This window comes from Octodon degus, unplaced genomic scaffold (genome assembly GCF_000260255.1).
Source record: "Octodon degus isolate 3935 unplaced genomic scaffold, OctDeg1.0 scaffold00108, whole genome shotgun sequence".
Classification (NCBI taxonomy): Eukaryota; Metazoa; Chordata; class Mammalia; order Rodentia; family Octodontidae; genus Octodon; species Octodon degus.
The window spans coordinates 5,599,861-5,623,712 of record NW_004524684.1 but is presented as its reverse complement, the minus strand read 5'-3'; positions in this window follow the sequence as shown (position 1 = coordinate 5,623,712).

Below are 23,852 nucleotides of genomic sequence, written 5' to 3'. Positions count from 1 at the left end.
TCACCCTGGAAATTGTCAAACACAATATATTTGTAAAGCCAGAGCTCTTGTTCATTAATGGTATAATAAAGAAAAAAAAACCTTGAGAGTGATAAATTCTTCTGTGAAACATCATTGAGTGGGATTGCGAGTCAGTGTGCTGCTCTATTTCAGGATCTTCTCAGGCCTGAGGGTGTGAGGAATAATTCACACCCTGCAACTCATTCATATAGCAATTGGGGAAATCCAGATAAATGCGAAGAAGTTGCTTCTTTTAAAAAGTCGTGAATTTTTCATCATCGATCGTGCCTTTCATAGCACCTCAGTCCAGTCCAAAGACACGTACAATGAAACGTGACACAGGGTCTGCATACGTCCCGTATTCCATTACCAATGTCTACCGCCAATAAAAATTTCACTCAGCTTCTGTACCATGCGGTAACTAAGTTAGATTCCACTTAATTGATTCCAGATGTGCATTTCTGCATGGAACAATGAATCTCGATCTTCCAGCACTGTCTAACATGAGATATGTGTACAAACGGAGAAATTGTGCAAAAGGAAACCAGCGACTGTGATGGCCAGCCTGTGTTCTGTGAGGACACCAGCCCTGAAGGTGGAGAGCAGAGTCTAGCTCACCACAAGCCAATCATGAGCTAAGTTCAGGGCAGGCAGACAAGTGCCAAGAGCGGGTGTCCAGAAGCGCGTGCACCTCTTCCTGGCTGTCCATCGCCACTCACGAAAACAACTCACGTGTGGACTTCGCATTCTCCTGAAAGCCCCGGCTGAGACAACCCAGGGAAGCCATTGGGTAGACTCTCATAGGCTGGGGTAACACCAGAGAGTCTCCTGGGAAGGTGCTGAGAATGGTGGCCAAGAAACTAATGCAAGCAGGCTAATCAGGCCATCGGCAGGCAAGTGTCCATGGAATGGAAGAAGGTTAGCCAGAAAGGGACAGAGGATAGTTTTTGTGCTATAAGATCATGGTTTGCAAACTCGAGGCCCTGAGTCTGATTCTTGATTTTTTTAAAAAGAAGATCATGTTTTTTTTACACTGGCTGCATAGTTAGGAAGCTGCCCTAGAACAATGAAATCAGACACCTAGGGTAGAGACCTAGGCATGTCTAATTTTTATTGCTGTGCACACAATTTTAAGATAGAAGCGAAGGCACATGCACTTTGTTTTGTCCTGCAGCTGGTCCTGCAAAGCATGCTGAGGCATGTGGATCTTCAGGGACTTTCACCAGTGCTGGAGACTCCTCTGCGATGCTGTCCACAGGACCGGTGAATTGCTAGCACAAGGAGCGAAGAAAAGAGAAGCGAGCTACATGGGCTGTCAGGGAGAGAGTGGAATTGTCCCATGTGGGTGACGCAGCTACACCCGGAGACGGACTATCCGTTGTGAGTCGAGTGCACTAAGCAATACAGGGAAGCTGGCCGAAGAGCTAATATGCAGAATGAACGTCTGATAAAGTGGGTACAAATGAGTGTCTTCTATACAATGAGCGAGAAAATATGTCAGAAGAAATCTGATAAATGAAGAAAATAAATTTTAAAAATGATACTAAGGAACTTAAAGTAAAAGAGAATGTGTGTGTTGGCTTGGGAAGAAAACCTACAATAAGTGTGTCAGTCGTGGAATGTTAAAAGAAAAAGGCATTTGTTTTGTAAATAAAATGTGTTACCTTTAAAATGGAGAAAAAATTATCCACATATCTCTTAATTTTTTTTTTTGTAAAGCAAGAAATGAAAATGCTCCCAAGGGAGGAGAGGGGGAAGTAAGAATAATCACAGTGCTTTGCACATAGGTACCAGCTTTCCACAACCAGTTATGAACTACAAAATGTATTAATAAAAAAAATTTAAAAAGAAAATACTCTCAACAGCATTTTTGTTGCAAATAAGAGAAATCTAAAGCACAATGAGGAATTATTGACCACGTGGGGTTTTTGTCCAGGTAGGAGTTATTCCTCTGGTGAAAATACTGAGTAGTGGTGCCCAGCCGCAGATTGCAAAAAATAATTACCTGGGCAAAGTTATCCAGACCTTAATTTCTCTACTTCCTTTACAGGAAGCATGTATAAAACAAGGCCTCTAAGTTTAACTTTCTTCAGGACTAGGGATTAAACTCTGAGTCTTCACATTAAGTCACACCCTAGCCCTTTTGATGTTTATCTCTAGACGGAATCTCTCTTAAGGGCTAAATTTCCCAGGCGGGGCTGCAGAAGGAGATCGCTCTGGCTCAGCCTCTGTAAGTGCTGGTTTTATGTCCTCACTCCTGACTTATAACTGAACTGAGATGGAGAGCACTTCTGCTCCCCAGCGCTGCTTCCCTGGCTCCTGGGGGACTGGACCGCACTTTCTTCCGAGCAGCACAGCCTGCTTGCTGTCTCGGGCCATGCTTGGCATTCAGCACTGTTTCCCAGAAAGCCCCTCTCAACGTCTAGCCCTGCTGTGGCCTTACTCCTGCTGCATGAGTTTGTTGTTGTTGTTTTTTTGTCTTTTATTTATTTATTTATTTAGTACAGGGTCTCGCTATGCAGCTTGGACTCGTAGTGATCCTCCTGTCTCAGGTTCCCATCGCTGGAATTGCAGGCAAGCTCCACCATGCCCAGTTTTGGTGGCCAGCTTGGTGCAGGGCTGGCCCAGCATGTGGTACCAGGGATCGAACCCTTGTCTTTGCAGTTGCCAGGCAGGTGCTTAGACTGCCGAACTCTCTCCCTGGCCCGCATGAGGTTTTTTTGTGCTTCTTTTCTAGTTCTTCCAATGATACACTTCCTTCCCATCATCCCCTAAAAACATACTTGTCAGAGTCCATTCTGTTGAACTTAAACTGAGCCTGCTAACCACTTCATATTTCTACTGTGAAGGAATTAATTGCTCTCTTCTTCCCTGACACGTTACTCCTTCACGAAACTCGAAGACTACCTTTTACTGCATCTGAATTCTTCTCTCATAATATGACGTTTGTTTTGGAAAGTTACCTAGTTGGATAGTTTTGAAACCTATTAGCAAATAAAGAGATAACAATGTGCTCCTTGCTGTTTCATTTGACTCTGAACTTTGAGGCCCAATATTAATTTATTCCAACACTGAATCATTTGCAATTTAGAACTCACGTGTATGACTTACTCGTGTGCATTGGTGGAAAGCCATTTAGAACAGCAATACTTTAAGTCAGAAAATGAAAACACATATTTTTTCCTCTGCTGAAAACATACGTCTCGTTGACATTATTTTTTCTGATGTACAGCCATATGGTTGAGACATGAGGAAGCCTTCTAAGACTGATGTGACAGCGTGCTACACTTTAGTATAACTTCTTGTTTTTCTGTGAGTGCCAATTGCATTTATCTTAGCAGAGCAGTGAAGCAGAGAGTATTCTTCACAAAGGGTTTATTTTTATATCCTATAGTTTACTTAAATCATTATTGATAGTTATAGCAAAGAAAATGCATTCAGTATTTCTTTCCCTGAAGTAGGCTGCTGGTCCATAATGCTCATTTAGAAAGGATAGGGTTCTGTTCACCTGAAGCATGAAATTTGGCTCCAGACCATTGAAATAGTTTGAAAAATTACCTCTAAAAGGTTTAAATTTACAAAGCAACTGCACTGTATGTATTCATCTTTGTTTCCTAAGAAGCCATTTGTTTTACACCCTTTATACAACATGGTTGATTTATCACTGAAGCTTGTTTTGTGACACAGTTTAAGAAAAGACTGTTCTTTCAACTAAAATACAGAAATGGCATTTAAGTGCAATAAGGATCCTCTTCTTTTTTTCTTACACATTCTAGAGTATTTTTACATTAGTGTGCGTGCAGCTTGCCTGGAGCTTGAGCAAGTTTTACACCTTTTGTATTGAGCTCTCCATGTTTAGTATCAATAATGCATATGAAGAGGAGAGATATTCATTCCTGAAGTAATCTATGAATTTAATTAAGGTTGGAAGATCCAAGATCACATTATGAAATTCAGTTTTATTCTGATATGCCAGTATTAACAACTGATATATAATTGTAATAAAAAATACCAGCCTCAAAATGAACAATCTAAGTATAAATCTAATAATTTATACATAGGATATATATTCAGAAATCTATGTCTAAGCTGAGACAAGAAAAATTATCTTAAGAAGTTGAAAGATACATCATGCTCAGGGATTTGAGAGCCTAGTATTGTTAAGATAGTGACTCCAATTTAACATATATCTATTTCTATCTGTATCTATGCTTATATCTGTATCCATATCTATATCTATTCCTAATTAAAATCATCAATCCTTTAGTAATTTAATAGATACTCTTTAGCTGGTTTCCAACTTTATATGCAAAGAGAAAAGAACAACATTAGCCAAACATCTTTTACAGGAAAGGTGAAGTTGTACAACTGGCATTTTCTAACTAAAAGATTTACTTCAGTGCTTCAGTAGCTACATAGTATGGCATTTGAGGAAAAGTAGACAACTGTATCAAGACATTGAATAGGAAGTCTAGAAAGAAATTCATATAAATGTGTTGAATTTTTTTTTACAAAAGCTCAATTATAACTCAGTAGGCAGGATAAAATAACGTTAGAGAAATTGGACATCTACATGCAAAAATCCAAAAGTAACAATATGTCCCAGCCTTTGGCATACCTCTTACAAAACTTGGATTATAGAACAAAATATAAAACATAAAACCATAATTTGCCTAAAGAGAAAGTCTTCAAGATTTTGGCTTTGGCAATTATTGCTTCAGAAACAGCACAAAAAGTAGCACACACAATGGAATCAATAAGGTGAGCCTTAATAAAATTTGAAATGTTATCTGCAAATATATTGTTGAGAAAATGAGAAATCCAATCACTCACTGGAGAAAATACTTGCAAATGATGTGTCTGATAAAGGCTTGATTTAGAACATGGAAATAATTAACGTCCAAATAACTAAGAACACCAAACGCAGGCAACAGGGTGACCCATTAATTTTTGGTAAGTATTCAGGATGGTCTGGACACAATAGAAAACAGCTTGACAATGTTTTGCTGTTAGAGTGGATGCACCCTACGACCCAGGAGCAGGTGTTTGCTCAGTCATCCTGACAGGCTCACACACGACAAATTTTATGGCCACTTTACGTGTAGTTGGCAAAGCTAGAAGTGTGAGACTCTTCTGAGAGGAGAAGGAGGCCGCCGGTAGCACAGTACTGCCAATTCCCACCTCAAAATGCCCCTGCTGCCCCAGGGTCCCCAGCAGCGCACGACCTAAACCAAAACACCTACAACCTGCCAGCTCCTTAAAAACTAAAAGTTCTGCATCTAAAATTTATTGTATTATATTAGGAATTTATTTCCTTCACAGACCAGTGAAAATTATAAAACTTGGTTTCAAAACTTCAGCGTGTTTCATCAATTATTTTACTGTCCGCTGTCGCTTCACCCAGGTATACTGCAGAGTTCAAGATGGAAAAATGAAAGGTTAGTGCTGCTTGCGCGTCACAACATGAACATGTCATGGCTGTGAATCGCTGCGTGGCCTTGCGTGTGGCCTTCCCCCTGGCGACAGGCAATGCCTTTATCGTTTTCTGTTTGCCCAGACTGCAGAAAATCCAGATTCATAAACGTATGGAATAACAAGTGGGGAGTCTCCCAGCGGCTTCTCCAGATGAGGATGGCTTATGTCCAGAGTTCTCTAGGCGCAGCTTTGAAGTCCTATGAAAGCTTTTCTTCTGTCCTCAAGGCTGACATCATCTTTGGCAAGGTGTGTACTGTATTGATGTTTTCTACATCAGTCAAGAAACGAGTGACAAATTCCATGTTTCAATTCTCAGACTGTTCCTGCAGAAGAAATCTTTACTGGGGAGCTCGGTGCCTGTGCTGTGGAGCCTCCAGCAGGCAAGTCTGCAGGCTCTCTCTCCCTTCTTCTCTGGAGAAAATACACTTTGAAGCTTTTCTGGAGGCTCCGTAACATTCACTATAAGATCAGAGAAAATCATCCCTGAAAAAAATCTATGTTGAGTGAAAATTACTGGCTACTTAAAAAAAATCAATTTTCCCTTTAATTGCATGACAATTTAACAGGAAAAAAAATCTGACTTCAAATAATTCAAGAGGAGGAAAAACAGTCTCATACAGAGAGAGCTGGTAGAAGGAACAGGACACTATAAGAACCAGGGCCTGGGTCTCTCACTGCGGAGGAGACGGGCAGGCGTGCCTGCCTCGTCCCTCTTGCTGTACTCAGGCAGTGCTAAAGCTCAGCCACTTATCAGGCACTAACGGTCGCCCCATGATGGAAGCCTTGGTCCCTGAGTGGAGGGAAGGCTCTGTTTTTCTTCTTCTGTGATATGAGATGAACTTGATGTGCCCATTGCTTCCAGGCTGCCTGAGCAAATCCCGTTTTAGTGGTGCCGGGGAGGCCAGTACTACTCTGAGGACAGAGCTGTAAGCAGGGAGAACTTTGAGGTGCTTGGGACTTCAGGCGTGGCCTGTCTTCCCCGCCACCTAGGCCCGCTCAGTCAGCAGTCTTGTGCGTTAACCCCCACTCACTTTACTGTAATTTACTTTCATGGGCACAAACATTCAGTGTACTTATCAGATGCACTAAAATGCCGTAAATATAGATGTTGGGGAGAGGCTACGCTGAGCTGATTGGTAAATAGGTCTCTCCTGCTTGCCGTTTGTTATGAGAACATTTAGTCTGCTCCGAGCCATTTATTCCTGTCTCCACATTATGCAGTAAATACCCTGAACTATCCCTCCTGATCATTGCCATTCTGGGTCAGTATCTGTCTGTGCTTCTTGTCCACTCAGGGACCCACTTGCTACCAGTCTCCTGCGAGCTGAGCTGGCTTAGGTTCTAACCCTCAGTGAGCTGCTATTCTGTTTGCATTTCTGTGCTGGCTTCTTTCACATAATACAGTAACCTCCGGGGTTACCTATGTCATTGCAAATAACAGGATTATGTCCTCACTTGTGGCAGAATAGTGCTCAATAGCATTCCACCAGGTACATGAAAGCAAACCAGATCATTTTGAATTCATTTCTGATACTTGAGAGTCATCTACTTAAAAAGTGAAACTCAACACGAATCCATAGGAGTCTTCTAATGACCAAGATAAAGAACTTTATCTCGTACAGAATCCCTCTCACTTTTCCTTCCTTCTTTCAATTCTTTTGCTAAAATTAAAGCTGAATGAGCTAAGAAGGCTGTATCACTTTATTCTAGGTTCTTATTCACATACAAAGTAGAATAAAGAGGATGGGTGCTTCGGGAATTTATTTCAGTTCTGAGACATTTCCACATAGGTACCAACTCAGCCTGGGGAACTAGTTCAATAATGCAAAAGATCCTGCTTCAAAAGAAAAAAAGGTACAATAAAAAGTTAAAATTAGAAACGGATGGGACTGTAGCTGAGTGTGAAATGCCAGCGCTCCACTCTCTGTACCAAAAGCACTGGTAAATTGTTGACCTGAAGAAAGCCTGCACTTGTTTTCCTGAGCGACTCTGGTCCGAATCCTAGTGCTGTCCGCACTGGGCTGGCAGAACCCTGAAGGGGTACATCCTTCTAAGTATGCGGCTGGGGTGTAGCTTATGGGGAGCGCTCGCCTTCCACCGATGAGTCCTGGGGCTCTGAGGCTGGCATTTACAACAGCACCATGACAACATGTTGGAGCGGGCAGAGGAATCTCCTGGGCCCAGGAAGGAGTCTCCGTCAGCAGAGGTGGAGGATCCTGAAACTTCAGTGCGTGGCTACCCGTGTCCACAACTGAACCCTGTAGGTGCAAGCCTGGCAGCTATTTGTGACACAGTGCAGCCACCCCCCTGAAGCTCCCAGTGCTCAAGGGCCACCTCATTATTGAAAGAGCAAATTGTTCTACAACTCTGCTGTGTCTCAGCTGGGGCAGGCAGGATTCGGCGGACACTGCCGTCAGCCAGCATTCCTAACTCCACCTCTGCACTTGAATGCGCATTCTGACTTGCTATGTTTTCTATCCATTCAATGTATGGCTAATTATTTAGTTTTATGCCTGTAAACAGTGGCAAAGGCAAATCAATGGGCCATAAAACATTTACACGTGAACTGCCAAATTTTAATTTGTGGAAAAGTTTATTTTCCTTCCCATTTAGAATAGATGGGGTTATTATGATAGTTGTTGAACTGACATTTTAACCAAGTTGGTGGCCACACCTGGCATGAAGCAGATTACAGCTTAAAAGTTAAGGTCATCCTAGTGCTATAACTAAGAGGCAGAGCCACACCCCAAAGCTTGAGCAGTGAAGCGGATTTGTCTGGGGCCCGAACACAAGAGTGTGGTGGAGACGGATCTCGCACACAGGGATGCAGTCCTGCAGGGTGATATGGAAAGTGGGACAATAGTCGTAAGTTACTTTATGCAAAGTAATCCATCTTCTGTCTGCGGAACCGGGGATTGAACTCAGGCCCTTGTGCTTGCCAGGGAAGCACTTATTCCACTGAGCCATCTCCCCGGACTCTCTTCTGTCATATTTTATTTCTCAGTGAATGCTTGCCTCTTGACCCTTCCAAGTTGAGGGGAGGATCTGTTCATTCCATTCCCTTCCTTAAGAAATTAGTGTATTTACAGCCAGACAGAATGGTAAAACAATTGCCCAAACTCGAGTTCTTTGGTTAACCTAGCAGACGACTATTTATGAAACAATGTCATTTTTTTTTTAAGCAAGCCTGACTATTCATTCCAGAGCCAAGGTCACTAAGGTATCTGAGGCACATCTACTGCTGCTAACTGTCAAACTTGGCATTGCAAAATTCAAGCCAGAACCTGAGTGGTATATTAAATATGAGGATTCTGTTTTCAAACACTGTAAAAAGTAAGAGAGAAGCTAAAAGCCCGAAGGCTCATATATGGTGCTGACATTTAAAACTCTCACAAGGGTTTTATTTATTATGCTTTTTGAAAACAAAGAACCGCAAATACGCATTCCATTTTGCAAGGTGAGATATAGTCTCTCCATGACAATAAAAATGCGCCGTGAAGACATTTTATGTATTGAAATCCCAACAAAGCTAAAATGCGCACAGGATCTCTTTCAGGGGAACTCAGGACAAGAGTTTAAATACCTCTGGTGCCCCTGTAATGATTTGCATCCATGAAGCACTTGAAAACTGCTCGGCGTGGCTGGTCTGAATGTCCACTGAAACTGTCCACAGTGAAACAGCCCTCGCCGCAGTGCGCGGCGGCTCAGACCCTGCTTCGCCGGGGACCCCATTAAGTGCGAGTGAGCAAGCAGAGACAGGTGTTTCCTGTTCCAGCCGCATGGCATCACCATGCAGATTAGCTGCGAGGAATCCAGCCAAAGGGTTGTTCTTTTTTCCTCTAAAACCCTAATTCAATTTAGCACTACTCATGTGGAAATTGGTTTATGGTTGGAATTATAGTGTAGAAAATGCAACCTCTATAATTAAGATGTATACCCTCCTGCTTTATTCCTAATATACCAGTACTGTGCAATATCTCAGACTCATAAATACTGATTATCGGTGGAGATCCTCTTTTTCTCCTCGCAGTTCTTTGCAGATGCAAAAATTCTATCTCAGCCCTTGAGGACGACCTCCATCCCAGCTGGGAGGCCTCCAGGTAAGGAACGGCGAGGAGCAGCTCAGAGATTTCCGAGACAGACAAGTGCGTTCTAGGCTCCTCTGAAGCTGGTGTTTTCTGTCCAGGTATTTAACTAGGACTCAGATATCAAGTGCTGAACTTTCGAGCGGTGGAAACACCCTACTCGTACAGCTAAATAGGCTGTGTCCATTTACAGCTACATTCCTGTAGGACTTCGGGTGTGTTCCAGGAATACGAAATAAGAAGAAGGTCTCCAGGGGGCGGCACCAGTGACTCCGCGGGGTGATTAAGTGGCATCTGAATGTCTGCAGCTCTCATTCCCCGGGAACTTGGTCTTCAAAAACACTCTGGAAAATCAAGCACCACGGGGCACTTAAAAAAGAGAATTTCCAGATTTTGTGTCATTGCCCTGCCGCATGCTATAATAAATCACTTGATTAGATGCAAGAGAGTGACAGAAGGCGAGGGCTGGCTGAGTCAGTCAGCCAGCTGCATGATAAAGCTGACTTAGAGTTAGACATAGAGTTTCTCAGAGGTGCGCGTAAGCAAGCGCTCCTAAGACGGCATCTGTGTTGGTTAAAGATGGAAAGGCAGGGCTGCGCTCTTACAGAAGCAGGAAGCTTCCCTTCATGTTTTGAAGAACCAAAACATAATCACAGCACTTCCGTGTCTTGTGGCGCTCTAGGAAGGGTGCAGGCCTCATGTCTGCGTGTGGTCTAGCAGCGGGACACCAAGGGCCGGGGTGGCCGGTGGGGACCAGAGCAGAGGCCAGGCGGCTCCTCTCCACGCTGCTCTTCCGCCCCTGGGGCCCTGGATGAGCTGCTGTCTTTCTCAGCCTTGAGTCCTTTGTCTATAAAGTAGAGAAAGCCTGCACAGCCAGGTGGCACCGAGACAGTGACTGAAAGTCTAAGCTCTGGGACAAAGCTTTCAGTAGGTGAACACATTACTATTCCTGTTATTGTAAAAACATCCTTACATGCCATATTTTATATAAGGCTTTGTAGTTGGCTTTATTTTTTCAAGTCCTCTTCCTTGCTGTAACCTGAGCAACAGCTTCCACCTGATGAATATTTTGGTAGAAGGAAAGTGGCTATTGTTGCTTGTTTCCCTCTCTGTTTCTACTGCCTGCTCAGTTCCTGGGGTGGGCAGGGCCCTGGCTGGGGACCTGCTCACACCACACAGGTAGTAATTTCCTGGGCTGCAGGGGGAAGCGAAAGACTGCACGTGGGGCTGGCCTGTCCCAGCCGAGGACAGATGTGCGCATAGGGTGGGAAAGGGAGAGATTTCTCCAAGCACTGCCTTGCTGGTGTCTTTCAAAAGGGGAAAAAAGACTATACCTCTAAGTTAAAAAGCAAAACCAAACCACAGTTATGTAATTTTGAAAGATTCTTAAATCAGTATTGGCATTATTTTTAAAACACTGGACTTCAAAGAAATAACCAAAGAATTTCTGGTGACCTCATACTACATATATTCCATTAAAAATGCAATTTGTAAACGTACTTCCAATGGTTATTCTCGGGAGAGTACAGCTCCGAGCAGACCAGGCACATGGACTATTTCAACCGTGTGTGGCTTCTCTTCATTTTTCCCCTCATTTCTTCACATACAGGATAGGACTTTTAGATGAACAGAGATATGCTCTGTGTATTTTCCAGGACAAAATTATCTTTGCACTTTGATCAAGCATGAGATATTTCCACCCCGAGGACAACTATGTGAAGGTCACAACATGAACGTAAGTTCAGGAGTAACAAACACTACTTTCACATTGAGAGCATGCTATCTACTTCACACATATTTTCTGTAGAACTATTTAGGAATCTCTGTTCTCTGGTAGCGCATATATTTGGGAAGTTCATAAAATGTTAGTGTGGAAAGATTTTAGAAATTTTTCAGCCCGGTGTTCCCATTCCATAGATGTGTAAACAACTGCATACATTGTTGGGGAGGAAGTTTCTTCTGATGTTATTTAAGAAAATAAGTTTTGGATTGAATGCCAGCTTTAGTCACCTGCCTGCATTTGGGTTCCAGATTTCTTCCAGAAAGACTTAGAGGCTAGGCTCAAGTTCAGTAGAGTGTTCCATGGTCACTGTGGACTCCCCCCACGCACATACAAAGTGTGGGCCCGAGGGAGCAGGAGTCTGCTGTAGTTCTGGTGGGATTATTGCCTGGGAAAGGTGGAGCTCTATAAGTCAGTAAGAGAACTCGCAATAGACAGCAGTGTTCTCCTTTTATGTGAGTAGTCTGCCTCTTTTGCAGTTCCATGCTACAGTTCCCTCACCAATACAGCAGGGAGAAATTACTGACTGAGAAAATATGTATCGATCAAACAGAGTGCTCTGCGGCACTAGATTTACTCCCAAGAAGCAATGGCGGGGTGTTGCAGGTTGACGAGTTCTTTCCCAGGCTGGCTTTGGTCATCAATGACTGTGGCAGAGAAAGGAAGCTCAGGAGCATTTGGAATATTTGGTCTGAACAGACAACATGAATGCTGCAAAAAGTCAGATGGAATGGAAATCTAAGGGCTCCCACAATGCTTCACTGCAGATGCAACACGGGACAAATGATGCTGTGAGCTACTTGTGATACGAACAAAGGAAAAATGGAAAATGTGGACATGGATCACTGTGCAAGGAATCCAGCTAGGCCATAACGTCAGTGCTGTAGTGATCTCCCCAGAGCAGGTGAGAAGGCCGGGCCACATCGACCCGGTCGGAGGACAGTGTGGCTAAGTGTTGTGTGGTACAGACAGTATTTTTATGAGACTAGTAAGTAGTGTCTCTCAGTGAGCAAAACTGTCAGCGAACCATCCCTGGGATGAGGGTGTGACAGCGGAACTTTCCTAGCAGCAGTTCTGACCATGGGAAACGCGATGTTGGCACCACGTTTCGGGCTTCTCCGGCCACGCAGTTGTAGATGAGATGAGAAGCCGCGAGCTGCCCTGCTGCTTCTATTGGCCGAGCACGAGAAGCGTCTGCGGAGGTCCAGAGCAGCCCCGAGGCTGGACCGAGGACCCTCCTGGCGGCCGCTTTGAGAGCGCTGATGTCTCCTGAAGTAAATCACGGAGTTGGGATGGTGGAAATTCAGTGATCGATTTGTACCTCATGCTTTCCTGTGTTAGGCCGTGGTGTGAAGCTGAGCTTGTCAGACGCAGCTGCTGGGAGAGTTCTGGAGATGAATTCCTGAGATGGCCGAAGGCGAAGGAAGTATCTGCGGTTGAGATAGAGGAGTAAAACACTTCCTCTCCAACTGCGGGGCAAGCGAAGGGAGGGCTGGCCAGGATCGTGTTAATGGGACTGCTCCAGACCTGTAAGTCCCACCACAAGCACACTTTTTAGAGCTGAAAGAATATTTAAAACATTACTGCTTATTTTAAACACACTTGTTTAAAACCCACTTGTTCGTGTTTGGCTTGGCAGGTGAAACTGATACCATGATGTGTCGCATGAGACTTTCTGTTCTAGCCTGTGTAAATATTTAAAAAGAGTATAAATCATAATAAATACTCATGAAGCACCCACCATGCCAGGCACTGATAACTGCTCGAAACTGTTTTTGATGAGGAGGAACAACATATTCATGACACCTGAGGTTGTCATGCTTTGGCGTGGTGACTGCTGTTTCCCACCCACATCAGCAGGAAGGGGCAGCGAGAACTGAAGCTAAGGCTGAGCTTGTTTCCCCTGTAGTACTACATTTGAACTTCTAAAAGCCAGTTGGATTCTGTTAATATTCTCTTAACAAACAGGCCCCTTGATCCCTTTTATTTCCACTCCTGAATATCACCCATTTTTTGCCTTTTTCTAACATTCCAATTCCCCAATAATTTTGCTAATATTTTTAAGAATACCCACATTGATGAGTGGTACTGTCTTCACTCACGGAGGTCAGATGAGATTAGACAGTCAAATGGGAAATTCGCGTGCCTCGTGGGAGCAGGAAGCACATGCACCTAGAAGTAACGTGTCATCTTCTCTTCTAGGACACTACCTATTTAAACCTGGCCTGTGTCACTGCTGTGACCCACTTGTGGTGGCGCACACTGAAGTGCCAGAAGGCAGTGGGGAGCTCCCTGCTGAGTACAGCTTCACCGTACCATCAGCACAACGCACTGGGAGGTGAGTAAATGAGACTCAGCTCCTACATTCGGTCGGGTTTGAGAGGTCTGGTTTGTGTGCATGCAATTGGCTGAAGTGTCTGAGCAGGGGAAGGTATTTTAAACAGAAAAGACTTTAAATTTGAACTAGATTCTGACTGGTTCCTAACAGCAACTGTCATCCCACTAGCTGGCTTCAAATTGGAAGTCCGAATGCTGACTCAGCTGGGAGATGGCCCTGCGGTGCCAGCTCCTCTGTGCTGTTGCCCTGGGGGGCGCTCTCACTGCCCGAGGAGCAGAGCTGTTCTGTCTACATCGGTGCACTGCCCCATGCGAGCTAGTGTTACCCACCAGAGGGTCAGAGGCACTGCGCTGTGGAAAGTACCGTGTGTGGGGATCTAAAGAAAGCCAGGTGCCCGGATTTCAGGTCTTCCAGGGGGAGGCTCTTAGATGGAGCCCCATCATCCTGTGTGCATTGCTAATTGAATGGAAAGCTATGAAAAGTTTTCTTAGCTGTTTTGTTTTATAAGAAATAAGGTCCAATATGAACTGAAAGATACAAAACAAGTAGTCTTCCTCACCCTAGAAGTGAGAGAAATAAAGTGATATCCTATAATCAATGCCATACATATGTATATATGATTTGCTTTTACAGTTTTCATTTTTATTTAAGTCAGAAACATGTGATGTCTGGATAATTAAATACATATTAAAATATATACAAGAAAATACTACTTAGATTAACACCAGCACTCTAAAATATTAACGTTCTGTTTTCTTCTGCAGTTTTTCTGCTTTGGAGCCACTTTGTACACCTTGTTTTTGTTGGGTGTAGCATTAGTTTTGGGCTGTCTCCTTGATATTTTTTTGAAAGTGTGATACACCTTTTATTTCTGCACATAAATTTCAGCCATTTCTCCATGTTTCACTTCAGGCCTGTCCTTCCTTATGTCTTCTATTAACAGTGGTCACTCTCAAAAAAAAAGAAAGAAAGAAAGAAAGAAAAAATAATTGCAACAGTGGTCACTCTCAAACTTGAGATACACCTTGGCCTGGACCTTTGTAATGCTTGATACACGGCCAGCGTGAGAAGTCTAGAAGCTTAGCTAAGCGCCCAGCATTCTCCATCCTGGGGTGCAGAGGGCTGGCCCTTCCTGCAAGAGGATGCTGTTTATTGTGCCAACTTGAGAAATCCAGAAGTTTAATAAAGAGGCTAACTCCCAGGTGGCCAGTCCTCGCTTTGGAAACGTCCTGAGCCTGTGCTAGAGGAGGGCACAGAGATGGCGAGCGCCGTGCTCCCCGAGGGCGGTAGCCTGCTTACCAAGGAGCAAGGGATGGGGGCTGGCTCTCTGCCTTTGCACTCCCAGCATTTGCTGTCTTCTGCCGCCTTGAACTGCTGCCCTCCGCCATGTGCCCCCCTGCCTTGGAGCCAGCTGATGACACGCTGAAACTGCCACAAACTGCCCACTAAATGAATCTTTCCTTCCCCAACTTGGGTGTCAGGTATTTTGTCTCATCAATGAGAGTGAAGTAACCAAGACAACCCTGGGGAACTTTGCCCGCAATACCCCTGCTTTTTGTTCAGTGTAGGAGCTGAAAAAAAAAAATCTAAAAACTACATCACGAAATTCCTTTCACATTATGGCACATACATGAGAGTAACCTAAAGTTGAATATCTTGACTATACAAGAAACAATCTATTGTGTCATCATCCCATTTGATCAACTATGTCTTCTAGTAGCAGTGGTCACTCTCAAAAAAAAGAAAGAAAGAAAGAAAGAAAGAAAGAAAGAAAGAAGAGAAAGGAATAAACATTGGGACAGTGGTCTCCCAAAGCTGAGACATACCTTGGCCTAGACCTTCATCATGCTTGATACGCTGCTAGCGTGAGAAGTGTTGGTCTTGAAGATCAAGCTTAATCTTCAAGCTGTATTCAAGAATGAGACCTTGAAACTTAAGAGCTAGCAGCTATGTGGTTGAAATCATGCAGTGGGAAAACTTAGTAAATTCCTAAAGACAAAAGCTAGGCATTCATTTTAAATTTATTCCAGCAAAGATGGGTGTTGTTAGCCTTGAAGCTTCAGAAAACTGCCCCATGGGCATCATCTCTGAGCGTGTAGGACTTTGCTAATTTCTGCAGCAGTCATAACAAATTCATCATACCACTATTAGAATAGACAGAGAACTTTAAACTATGTTTTTAGGACAACTAGAATAGCAAAGATACTGCTTTTTATTTGGTGCAGGCTAAATTAATTGTTCGTAGAGAAATTCTGATAGAGACTGGCCTGTCTCTGTCACTGTTTATCACGGTGCTTTAACTCAGCAGTTCTGTTGGTGTGATTGCCTTGCACATTGCGTGGAGCTAGGAGCGTAACAGTGGCAGGTTACCGAGGGAGCTGCACGTGCCAGTGCGTCATCACTAACCTTAACAAAACTTTTTATGCTCACATTCGCAATTCATTTCTTTTTTAGAAAAACAAATATAAACCAAGTAAGGCTCACAGGTAGCGTAGTCAGCATTTCAAACTCAGATTGGAATGACTCAAATTCCTGACCATTTATACAATGACACAAGAGGTGGTCAACATAGATGGTTTAACTTTTAAAAATGTATTACAGCAAAAGATACAGTAGAGTGTGCATTTACAAGGTATGATAAAAGATACACATAGTGAATGCTGCTGCCCAGTTCTGTCTGACAGAAAGGCAGCTTGGAAAAGCTTGACCCTGTGTCATCATCCGCCTTGTTCTCGGGGTCTGGCCCATGTGACTCCTGGCACTTCCCCAAAGTCACAGCAACCATGGGAGGGACACTTTTGGCTGAGCCAGGACACTGAGGTCGTCAGCATAGCATAACTAAAGACACCTAGGAAGGAGCACTTCCAGAACTGCTCCTGAAAGTGGCGCGGACAGCCGGATAAGCGTGCTTGAATTGAGGGGGAGGATTCTGGGGGACTTCATAGCAATGTGTCCTTTGCTATCATCATGCATTTGTTTTATAATAATACATTTTATTTTCATTATCCATTTAACATAATTTCAAAATAGGTCTGTGCTCTAAGACGAGCAAAAGAACACACCAGAAGATTTTCCTAATGTTCTGAGCAGGGTCATCATGCATTTTTACATTGCAGCATCCGCTGTATTTTTAGACCATATCTGTGCTCCATCACTACTTGGCTTTAAAAAAATAAGAGCAGGTCAGGTGGTGTGGAATGAAGAGTCAGCCCAAGTGTGTGCCATCACTGCTCAATCCGAAGAGCAGGGCTCCGCCCGCTGTGTGCAGTCAGTTAGTGCGCACAGCCCGCGTGTCCCAGCAGGTTTTGAGGGGCCTCTTCCCTGGGTGCCGCTGGCTCTGGCCCACACACGCGTCAGCCGAGCCAACACCGCAGAGCAGAGGACGCGGCCCCCAGCCTCGCTCTGCCTCTCTCTTTCACAGCTGAAGACAGATCTCCGTGCTGGACAGCAAGTGCCCGCTCAGGGCTCTGCCGCTCCTCTCCTGCCTGGAGGACGCTTCTCTCCTTTCTTTTCATGACGTGTCTCCTGTTGCATACTGTTACATTTGTATAAAATTAGCAACATGTAACACAAGTTGAAGCCCAGAATGGTGGCAATGCCCGCAACCTTGGCACTGGGGGATGCTGAGGCAGGAGGAAGGCAACTTTAGCACCAACCTGCGCGAATTACTAAGAGTCTGTCTCAATCACTGTTTTTTTGTTTTGTTTTGTTTTGTTTTGTTTTGTTTTTTTGTGGAACCAGGGACTGAACTCAGGCCCTTGTGCTTGCCAGGGAAGCGCTTATTCCACTGCGCCACCTCCCCGGCTCTGTCTTGAAATCAAAAGTAAAAGGAGCTGGGATTTAGCTCAGTGGAGGGGCCGGCGGGGTCAGAGAACAAAACATTACTTGAGGGCTGGCCAAATAGCTCAGTGATTAAAGCGCTTGCAAGCGGGGCTAGATGCTGAGGTTCAATCCTCAAGTCTGCCACATGGAGAGGGCAATTGAGACTGGGCGTGGTGGCACATGCTTGTAATCCCAGCTCTTGGGAGGCTGTAAGCAGGCAGATCACTATAAGTCTGATCTAGTAGTAAGACCCTGAGCACCCTGTAGACCCTTCCCTAAAATACAAGAAAAAAAGAAAAAGAAAAAGAAAGAAAGAAAGAAAAAAAACAAAAGAAAAAGCAAAACATGACTCTTGAGTAAAGATCAAAACTTGGTCCTAGAGCCCTTTCTTTCCTGTCCGCAGCTGTCTTCCGTCTCATAGCTTGCAGCGGCAGCTAGCAGCAGCCGAGGTGACACTGCCACGCCAGTGCTGGCTTGAAGACCCAATTTTATCTAACCAATATTTATAGCTTATCAGTGCAAACACAGCATTGGTATTATTTAAGGTCTATGCTGTATTGCTCTTGATTGATAAATATATTTTATTGCTTTTCCCCTTTTATTTTTACACTTAAATAACTCCACAGTTATTGTTTATTTTAAGAAAGAAACATAAATGAAAACTATAAACAAAAAGCCATAACATGCAATATATAAAGTCCCCTTTTCGGCAGCACTCTCCTTGTCCAGCCCAAAGGGTGTATCGTGATGATTATGTTGTTTGCAGTGCGTTCAGTCAATGTGTCAAGGTAGATTCCACGTGCCAGTTCATATTCATTTGGTTGATCTGCACCATGTGGTCAATGTCTTCGGGCTCAAACCATTCTTTTTTTTAATATTTTAAGGAAGGGTCTACAGGGTGGTCAGGGTCCCACTGCTAGATTGAACTCATCGTGATCTGCCTGCTTACAGCCTCCCAAGAGCTGGGATTACAGGCACACCCAGTCTCAATTGCCCTCTCAGGGGCGGGACCAGCATGGCAGGCATGGCAGGCCGCAGGATTGAACCCCTCACCCCTGCACCTGTTTGGATGCGCTTCAATCCACTGAGCTATTTGGCTGGCCCAAGCCACTCATTTTGGAAACAGCCACTCTGTGGGAATTCTCCTGGTGTCTGCCAGATGGAGTCCCAGCTGTGAGCTGTGAGTTGTGTGGACAGCAGGCAGTGGGCGTGAAGCACCTTGAGGTGGCGAAGGGCTGAGGGGTGGCCGCCCCGGCCTCACGCAGCACTGGGCCTGCGGGCTACCTGTGAAACATGGAGCGCTGCCTGCAGCGCTGTGGCCAGAGCTCTTCTCAAGCCCTCTGGAGTCACACTGGTTATCTGGGTTCTTCGCACAGGAGGCCAAGTAGCCGTCTGCAGCTCTGGTGCGGTTCCTTCCCGCTCTGAAGCTCAGGAGAACAGAGGTCACCTCTCCTGCTTGAAATCCTTCCCAGAAGGGTCAGCCTGAGCCAGCCCAAGTCATTTGCCAGAACTGAACTCACCAAGTGGGAGAAGAAAACAGCACTGCTGAGCCAAAACAACACCAACAAGACCGCACTGCTGACCCACGCAGGTCCCTGCTAGGTCCCCAGTGCTCTCAAAGGATAAATCTCAACAAATATTTATGTAATAAACATCCCAAAGACAACTTGTTAAAATGGAAATAGTGAGGAAAATGTTCAAGTTTTTTATAAACATCCTGTGTCTATAATCTGCAATTTATTGTAATTTAACAACATGAAAATCTTCTAGGTATTCAGAAGATATTCACGAGATTCTGCAAGGCTATTGGGCAGCATCGCAGCATCTGCTGCTTTACCCATCTGTTCTCCGAGACTAGTTAAAAGACCAGCCATGTTTTGGCCAACTCTGGGGACTATGTGGCCCTTGAAATTGGCTATTCGCTTAATCCAAAATGTAGAATGAATTGTGTTTTTCAAAAAATAATAGTTTAAAATCTTTATTTCCCCTTTCTTTCCATAATTTTGTACTGACTATTTGTTCATTGTGAGGGGGGGCCTGGTCCAGATGCTAGAAGCACAGCTTTGATTCCTCGCAGTCACTAAGCTTGTGTTCCAGCCAGGGGAGTTTCTGGACACAGAAAGGTGTCAGTCGGCGCGGGGCATTGGCAGGTACTGTTAAGAAAACACAGATCTGACGGTTAGGCAGGCGAGTGAGGCTGTGGACACAGAGCGGACTCTGGACAGGCTGCCGCCACCTCCCTGACCCCAAGCATGTGTTCAAGGTCATGAAAGTCGGTCTCCCCAATGCGCAGGCCCAAGTCCTTGTGCTCCTGTTGGCTCCTCCCAGTCCAGAAGCCAGTGCTGCTGGCTTTCCCTTTAGTGCGAGACGCCTTCCCCTGGCCCTCTCAGCTGCCATTTGGGTAAGAGCTGGGGTCATCTCTGGCCAGAATTAATCCAAGACGACTGCCTCTATCTGTGCTGCCCTCACCTGTAGACTAGAGGAGCCCAGCTTGGCCACGTTTCTCCACAATTCAGCTACGATCATCTGTCATGTCCTCTGCTCCAGTCAAATGCTCCTGTCCACACTCCTGACACTGCAGACTGGGAATTCACTGGAATTGCTATTGTTTAATTCCAATGTGTGCTCTGTGGTCCAGAAAATCATTTCTTGTTCAGCACCCTGAGAGCCGGGGAGTCTCCACCTGTGAGCAGCTTTTAGTTTCTGTGTGCTTTTTCATCTGTGTTTTCAATTCAGCCCCAAAATGCTGGCTCACTGAGGAGTTTCTATGATTACCACAGTCGTCACCCCCACGAGGTGTGCAGATGCCTCTCCTTCCCACAGCTTGTAGCCACTGCCAGTGAAAATCGGGGTAGTGCTAGGACCAGTGTGTGCCACACATCGCATCCGGCTAACACAAGGGCGAGAATCCCAACTCCAACTTAGAAGGTCCCTTCCTTGGATCAAATTTGGTAACAGAAACCACCCACACAAAGAGATTATGCTTACGTGTGCATTTCAGCTTTTTAGGCAAGAGCCTTCTGCATAGGTGTGAGGAGTCTGAGGGAAGTAGTGGGGAACAGAAGAGCACCCGAGGAGGCTCATGGAAGGGAACCTCACGGCCCACGGGCTGGCCGGCCAGCAGGGGGCAGCACTAAGAGTCTCCTGGAGTGCTGTCACGCAGAAGTTCCCCAGGGTAGTGGTGGCTCCGGCAACCGCCCACTGCCACTGACAAACCATGGCCAGCGGGGGTGCTTGAAAGAACAAACCATGCTCTCTCTTACTGCTGAGCGCATGCCGGTGATCTGGAGGACCACAGAGCCTGACTGATGAGACCACTTTCCTGGGCTCACAGCACAGGATGCCGGCAGGTAGGGAGCAACGAGCAGCCTTCCATTTGGTTGTTCACTGACATGAGAGCACGTTGTCTACTGTGTGTATACTCCACCTACCAACAAGGTCACCAGGTTTAAAGTGTCTGTCTCTTCAAACATGTATCAGTGTTTTATGATGAAATCTTTCAGGCTCCTTTCCTCTAGCATTTTCCCTTACTGGAAGCAGGAATTGAACTCAGGGCCTTGTGCTGAGCTGTATCCCCAACTCCACCCCCACCTTAGCGTTTTGAAATACACGCCACCTTCTTCCCCCATCTTCAACTGGATACCGCCACCCCTCTTCCTTCCTATTTTCTCCCCAGCCTCCGCTAACACCACTCTGTAAGCCCACCTCTTGGATTCCACGTGAGCTCAGAGGACCTGGTCTCTGCGCCTCTGCGCCTGGCTCATTTCACTTAGCACGATGGTCTCGAGTTCCTACCATGTTTTTGCAAATGACAGCATCCCGCCCTTCTTAGGCGGTGTTCCGTTACACACACGCCCCAGTGGTCAGGGGTGGGCACCCGGGTTGTTTCCAGTTCTTGGTCATTGTGAGCAGTGCCACAGTCTGCACAGCGGTGTTTCGCTAGCTGGTTTGCCTTCCTTCACATGTGTGCCTTCCAGCAGGACTGCTGGATTACGGAGCAAGCCTGTGTTGACTTCTGAGAAATGTGCATACTGTTTTCCGGAATGGCCACTGCGACTCGCGTTCTTCACCCAGTGTAGGCAAGGATCACCTTTCCTCTCTACTCCTCCCCAGTATTTCTTAGTTTTAGTTTTGTTATTAGTAGCTATTCTTACTAGATGAAACTATCACGGGACACCCCAGAAATATCTATAGTTTTATGTTTTTATGTATTAGTTAAAATTTAATTTAAATTAAAATGATTCTTAATTTATTTCTAAATTGAATTTTGGTGAATAACATAGTAGAGATAATTTGCTTTATCATCATATCTGCAGTACATGTTTAATCTATTATTTATACCAAGATGCTCCATTTAAAATAGTTTTTAATTATTACATTATGCAATTATTCTTTTTCATATAATTAGTATCTTTTGGATACTGGGTTCTTTTTCTATTTTAAAAAATTTCCTGTGCGGGACTAGAGTGCACATATCTATTCATATACTCCTTTGTATTTCTTACATTTTCTGGGAGTGAGATTCCATGAATGGCTCCTTGATGAAAGTAGCCCTGTGCCCAGAGAGGGTCCTCTCCGTGCAGAGCCGGCTAACAGTTTGCATGCCTAGAGACACACAGGAGCTGGGCAGTTCTCTATCCAGAGGCCACCACACGGCCCAAGGATTTTTGTTAAAGTTTTATCATCCAGTACTAAAAATACTGGAACATTGTTCATTTTCTATAAATTTTTCATTCAGAATAACTTATGGAGGAAAAGGCCCCTGAAGTTAGAGTTATGAATGAGCATGTGACGGGTCTCGCAGGGGCGCCCCTTTCCCGCATCACCCCAACTGCGGGGAGCTGCGCCCAGTGAAGCACTGCAGCGCACGTGGGGGGCCCTAAGCTCGGTGGCGCTTTTAGAGGAAGGCTGAAACTCCAGTGCGGCCTCAGAGGTGCCGTGCGGCGCGCTCCAGCCGTCGAGCACCACCCAGAGGCTCCCAGCCGCGTCGGAGATGGCAGCGCCCGGGCTCTCGTCCCTGCAGCCTCCCCAGCCTGCTTTACACTTCTTAGGGTTCTCTTGACCTCAAGTTTTCAATGTAACGTTTAGGCTCTGGGGCCTAAGTTCTTTCTTCTGATGCCCCACTCTGTAGACATAACAGTACGGCCACCTGTTTCTGAAGTTGCACGCTCTCCCGCCTTGGGGCGCAGGCGCGCGTCCGACCGTGCACGGGCCTCTGCGGTTCGTAGGAGGCAGGCTGCGGGCCGCTTTCCCTCCTGGGCACTCCTGGGCCTTGAGGTCTCCCTGCAGGAGCTGAGCGCAGAGCTCCGAGAGGCCCACTGCCTAGGTGTGCTGGCCTTTCGTGCGAGCAGGGAGGACAGGGAAAGCTTAGGGGTGTTTGATGTTCTGGGACATTCTAGCAACTCGGAGCGCCTCCGCGCCTCTCCGTGCCGGGGCTTCCGCTCTCCCTCCTCTTGCCTCTGGCTTCGCTCCTCGCCACCGTCCAGGCGACAGTGGGGGCTCGTGGAGCTTTGCTACATCCGCGAGCAGCAGAACTTCTCCACGTGGTTGTGGACGATACTATGTTTCGAAATCATTCTAATTTTTTTAAGTAGATGTTTTTCAGAATCATTTATTTACTTCCGCAGGTCTGTAATCCCACAGGGTCCACTGTTATTTCAGTAGGACATGAAAAACAGTAACACTGCTGATCTCATAGCCTCAGGAAGATCCGGCTAAAATTCAGGAAAACACAAGATAAAGCAACAGCTGAACAGGCCTGCTCACCCCGCAAGACTGAGGTCCTGCGCACAAGAACAGGAGGTTGTTAAGCAAAGCTTTTATTTATTGACTTTTTTTTCTGATTTTATAGAAAGTGACATGTCTATACACTGGCAAAAAATTGGAAAATATGTACATAAAAATGAAAGTAAAAAATTGTGCCACCTAGAAAATTTCTTTTAATCTATGCAGATTACACTGAAAAATAAAACTGTAGTATACCCTCATAATGAAGTATGTAATTAACATTGTACTATGTATAGGTCATTAAAGGCTTTGATACTATATAAATAAAGTCTGGTTTAATTAGTTCCAATTATTACTTGAGACACATCACAAAATGGACTCACTTCACCAAAGTGTGTTTGTACTTTGCATCCGCCCATAACAATCGCTAATTTTCCTCTACTGAACCTACCAAGTGCTTGGTATCAAATAGATGCTGCTTGTTTTTAAGTCACTGCAAATACCTATATGTCTTTTTGGAATTAAAATATATTCCCCCTAAAGATATTTTAAAGGCAACTTCAGCACTCTGGGAGGCTGATGCAAGAGAATTCTGTTTGAGCCAAGCCTGGACAAAATCAGGTCT